Source organism: Octodon degus, unplaced genomic scaffold, assembly GCF_000260255.1.
Source record: "Octodon degus isolate 3935 unplaced genomic scaffold, OctDeg1.0 scaffold00003, whole genome shotgun sequence".
Lineage (NCBI taxonomy): Eukaryota > Metazoa > Chordata > Mammalia > Rodentia > Octodontidae > Octodon > Octodon degus.
In genome coordinates this window covers 24,088,193-24,094,029 of record NW_004524579.1, presented here as the reverse complement: position 1 = coordinate 24,094,029, position 5,837 = coordinate 24,088,193, and the positions used below count along the sequence as shown (strand labels likewise).

At 40.9% G+C, this 5,837-nt stretch overlaps 1 pseudogene; it reads right to left on the bottom strand.

The window, feature by feature from the left end:
• Nucleotides 1-1,340: 1,340 nt before the first annotated feature.
• LOC101568468 lies at nt 1,341-2,254 on the bottom strand (annotated as a pseudogene).
• Between the last annotated feature and the right edge of the window lie 3,583 nt (nt 2,255-5,837).

Here is a 5,837-nt window from a genome sequence, read left to right as displayed (position 1 = left end):
ATAAATAAAATAAAATAATAAAAAAAATTTAAAAATAGGAATAAACTCTCCTTCAGTTTTAAAAGCTATTATGCCTATAAAAATGCCTGGTGTCTCTTGAGGGCCTTTAGATTAAAACTTCTGGAGAGTATCTCTGACTGCCGGTTCATAACTATGACCCTTTTCAGCCTGAAGAAGTTAAAATGGTCATTGCCCATTGTTCCCTTATGGCAGTTTGGGTTACTTCTTTTTTTTTTTTTTTTTTTTTTTTTTTTTTTTTTTTTAACTCAGCTGTATTTATTGCCTCTTAGCAAAATGTGACCTGGACACTCACTTCAATTCACAAGTTTTGTTCCAAATGATTTTTGAAATAGGTCTGCAGTATCCCTAAAAGTTGTTTCTCCCTTGAAACAGTACTTTTCTTCAGAAAACAAGCCTGTGAAACTCCTGCCATCAAGTTTTTAATATAACATACTTTTATAAGCCTAGGACATGCATATTTGAAACTAGTGGGGAAAGTTTTTAAAAAATCCTATAAGAAAACTCAAACTATCTTAACAAATATCCCTTTAAACATCAGGGAATCTCAACACCACTTCAGAGACACAAGATTTGGTCTACTAAGAAATCTAGCTCGGTAACTAAGCACTTCAGACATCACAAAGTTAACAGTTAAGTTACATCTTACCACAAACATCTCAACCTGTTAAAATAAACCAAGGTGAAACTACAGAAAGCACTGTTAGCTCTGCTTTGGTGCCTAAAATATTACAGTATTACTTAAAAGTAGAAAAAAATCTTATCTTCCCCTTAAAAGCAGTTATCACACCACACTTCCTCAGAGGTGAGAATGCTGTAGGAAGCTGAATTAAATACAAAAAGAGGAAATTCCCTGTTGACATTACAGCTCAAGAGGTGGCACAAAAACCAGTGAGGACACTAGTGATATTACCTATCCTCCTGCCCTGAGTTCTAGAAAAATCCACCTACTCAGACTCTGTTGTTACCAATAGGATGATATTTAGTATTGTAGGAAACCTCTTGATGAAATAGCAGAACAACATGTACAATTGGGGTGTAATGTAGCCAAAGAAAACATTGGCTCTAGAGATTTGTCAAAAGGGAAAACTGGAGATTTTTTTTTTTTAACTGGGGATTGAACTCAGGCCCTTGCACTTGCCAGGGAAGCACTTAATCTGCTGAACCATCTCTCCAGCCCTGGGGATTATTTTTTCTTTCTTTCTTTCTTTCTTTCTTTCTTTCTTTCTTTCTTTCTTTCTTTTTCTTTTTCTTTTTTCTTAGAAATTGTTTTATTTTTCATCATCCTCATTCCCATTTTGCTGAAGCGTCGGCAGATAAGTTCAAGGCCACTCGGATGTGGTTCCTACCCACTCAGTGGCCTGCACGGTAGGGGCTGCAGGCCAATCTTCTGTGTCCGGCTGAGCACTCCAGTCTTCAGTAGGAAACTGCTGAATGGGCACAGAGGGCACCTGCACATGCTCGGATCAGTCTGCGACCTCAGGCTGAGCAGCAGTGAACTCCGGAGCTGGTGCAGTCCATTCTCCCTGAAATTCCTCCTTGGTCACAGCCTTTTCAGCAGCAGCCTGCTCTTCTTTTTCAATCTCTTCCAGATCCCGGTAGAAGTAGAGATCAGGCATGACTTCCCACGGGTGTTCACGGGAGATGGTGCCACACATGCGCAGCACTTCCCGGGCCAGCATCCACCATATCAGACCCACAGAGCAAGCTCCTTTATTGTTGCATGGGATGGCAATGTCCACACAGCACAGAGGAGAATCTGTGTTGCACAGAGCAATGGTTGGCAGATTGACGTAAGATGCCTCCATTAGGGGCTGGTGGTCATCCCTGGGGTCAGTAACCACCAGAAGACATGGCTCTTGGAAGGCTCCCTGGATCTGGTTAGTGAAGGTTCCAGGAGTGAAGTGGCCAGCGATAGGAGCAGCTCCAGTGGCAGCAGCAAACTTCAGCACAGCCCGCTGGCCGGTGCTCCTGGAGGATATGACGCTGACGTCAGCAGGGTTTTCAATGGCCACTATGGCTCGAGCTGCCAGGAGGAGCTTCTTCCAAGTCTGCTTCAGATTTATGATGTAGATTCCATCACTTTTTCTTTTATAGCTATACTGCTCCATCTGGAAATCCATGTTGATACCACCTAAGTGGGTTCCTGCAGTGAGGAACTTGAGGATGTCCTCCTTCATTTGCAGGACATCAAGGGCTCCGGACATTGTGAAGCTTCCCTTTAAGTTATGATGGGAATCAGAAACAACGCCGTATGGACCCTGCCTGGGAGCACGGAAAGGTTGGGGATTATTCTTGGTGTATAAATGACTTGATATCTACCTTAAATGGACCTGTTCTCCTGTTTCATAAGCTGTTTACCTATTTAGAGCAAAGTACTAGATCTTAGAAATAACTGAAGAATCAGTGACTTGATTCTCAGATAAAGCCAGTGTTTTCATTTTTATAGAGGCTGGCAGCTAAGAGTTTGCCCTAAATCTCTGAGAATTTGGACTTTGACATTTCAACAATACTGAAACTTTTAGGATGTTGACAACTTTTATGAATGGACTAAATGCATTTTGCATAAAGGTCCTGTGTGAGTCTTTGGGATGCAGGAGTAGAATATTGTGGCTTGTATCTAAATGTCCCCTGAAGCTTCATGCGTTCATAGGTGAGTGAATAAGGATTATGAGTGTGGTAACGGCATTAGTCTGGCTGAACTAGCATAGTTCTGGGTGTGACTGAGTGGATTTACTGAAAACAGAAGACCCAACCTGGTTATGAGTGGCATCAACCAATAGGCTTACAGCCTGACAGAATAAAAGGGAAATGAAAGAAGGAAGGCTGCTGCTTGCGGCCTTCCATGCTGTGGACTATTTCTCCTCTATCACACCCCTTTGCCATGCCACCCTGCATGAGAGTCAGTAAACTGCAGACTAAAACTTCTACCAACCATGAACCACAGTAAACCTTTTCTGCTTTAACTTGTGGGTGTGGGGTATTTTGTCCTAGCAAAGAGGAAGTAACTAAGCCATCCTGTTCTTTATATTTTGTAAAGGCACTTATTTCTGCACTTCAGTCACTTGGTCCTTTTTACATTTGTTTTCTTTTTTTATGTATTTGATACAGGGTCTCACCACTCAGCTCAGACTCATAGTGATCCTCCTGTCTCAGCCTTCCCACACCCGGCTTGGTGGCTGGCTCAGCGTGCGGGGCGGTGGGATGTGGTGCAGGAAAATGTGGTGCCAGGGATCAACCCCCGTGTCTGTGCTTACCTAAGCAGGTGCTTAGTCCACCGAGCTATCTCCCTAGACCTAATTAATTAATGAATTAATTGATACAGGATCTCACTGTGCAGCTCAGACTCATAGTGATATGCCTGTGTCAGCCTCCCCAGCACTGAGATTACAAGTGTGCAATACCATGCCCTGCTTCGGGATCCCAGGGCCAGCACAGCATGTGGTACCAGTGAGTGAACCTGGTTCCTTGTGCTTGCCAGGCAGGCACTTGGACTGCCAAGCTATCTCCCCAGCCCACATGGTCCTTTTTATGTGGTGCCTTTGAGCTTTTATGATCTCTCTGTCTTGTGTATTCACTGAGACCGTAAACTCCTGCAGGGCAGAAACAAATAGTCCCCATCCTATCTCATGCTCCTCTTGGCTCAATAAATGTAGCTGTTGCCTGTGCCTTTTCTAGTGCAGATGACTTAGATGTCTTAAATCCTCTGAACTTTTATATAGGCTAGTAGAAAATTACCAGAATTTGGGAAGAGTTAATGTATAGAAATGCGGCCAGCCAAGTTAATCTTCTCAAGCCATGTGCCATCTGTTGCCATGACCTCTCCCCTTCCTACTCTGTTTCTCCTATACTTATTATACAGATATTCTTGAGTTTCAGACTTTCATACAATGAATATCTTGGCTCAAGATAAAAAGTTAATTTGCGGGGCTGGAGAGATGGCTCAGTGGTCTAAAGCACCTACTTAGAACAAGCTTAGCAAAAGCATCAGGGACCGCGGTTCAATCCCCCAGCACCACATGCCAGCCAGCCCTGCCCCCTGGTGGGCTGAGCTGGCCACACTCTCTCTCTCTCTCTCTCTCTCTCTCTCTCTCTCTCAAATAAATAAATAAATAAATAAAAAATAAAAAGTTAATTTGCTAACACCAACACAATGTGGGTGTTTGTGCAGAGCCATGGGTTTTAAGAATAAATGGACTGACCACAGACTTTCTTGACTCTGCCTTCTGCTCAAGCCACTTACCCCTTTATATTTTTTGTCACTGCCAATTCCTTTTTTTTTCAATCCCTTCATAAATATATTTGTTTCTTAAAATCTGGCTTCAGTCCTTCCAAATGGCTAAGTTAAAATTATTTTGCATATTATGTTTTTGAGTCCTGATTATATCTTTTTGTTTTTATTAATAGATAACATTAATTTTATTTGTATTTATTTTATGCTTGATTTATTCCTGTGCCATAAGTTTTTGTTTCTTCAGTTTTTTCTAGGATATCTTTTTCTTCTGTGCAACTTCCTCTTCTGGTTTGGGAATAATTTGTTCCTTTTCAGGAAGCATCATCTCAATATGGCAGGTGGAGCTCACGGATGGATTAATCCGGCCATGAGCTCTATAAGTATGGCGGTGCATCTTGGGTGCTTTGTTCATCTGGATATGTTCAATATCTAGAGAACCTACATCTAAACCCTTAACTCAGCATTATTTTCTGCATTTTTAAGCATGTGCAGCAAAAATTCAGCAGTCTTTTTGGGCCACCGACCCCGTGTCCAGCCCCACTGTTTGGCCTGGGCACACCTACCAACTCCACCATTGTAACGCCGGAATGGCACACATTGCTTCTTTAATGTGACATCCTTCAGATACTTGGTGGCCTTTCGGATATGCATACGCTTGATGGGAAGTTTCATGCATGTTCTTAAAGTGAATGCAAAGATTTGAGCCTCTTGATTTGCATGATTTTGTGGAGTTTTCTGGGTCGAGAGAGTAGCGAACCATTTTCACAGGTCACCTCAGGCTGCTCACAGGAAGAGAAAGCAATTATGTTTCTTTTGGTTCTTGGAAAAAGGGGTATCCTTTTTTAAAATCTGTATTTGTAAAAAGAGTAGAATAAGGAGTGTTTAGTTAAGAAATTAAAGAATAAATCCTAAAATTCAGTCAATAGATTAATATTTTGAAAGTTTTGTTTCACATCCAATGTGGGACAAGAGAAAGTGTTTTCTCCTGTTATGGTCCTGAAAATTCTAACATCTTCCAAGTTTTCCATGGGATCTACTCCACCTAGGTATTCAAAAGGAAGGGGGAGATTGATATAGATAGATAGGTAGATAGATAGATAGATAGATAGATAGATAGATAGATAGATATAGAGATATGTATATATAGAGAGAGAGATTGAGAGATTATAGAAAATACTTTTATTACCTAGCTTGAAAATGAAATTTATTTCCAGAATTCAATTGTTTAGTCCCTCTTAATTATAGGGAACTCTGAGAAATATAGACATGTTGTGAACACAGAAAGGATCCAGAGAATCTAGACCTTGCTTAATACCAAAAATCAAAACCATCCCAAGCCAGGAGTACAAGGCTGGAGGCATCACAAAACCAGATTTCAAATTATAGTATAAAGATATAGTAATAAAAACTGCACTGTACTGGCATAAAAATAGGCACATAGACCAGAGGAATAGAATAGAGGACACAAAAACAAATGCACACAACTACAAAGATTTAATTTTTGACAAAGCAGCCAAAAACATATACTAAAGAAAAGACAGCCTCTTTAACACATTGTAGTAGGAAAAGTAATTATACATATGTA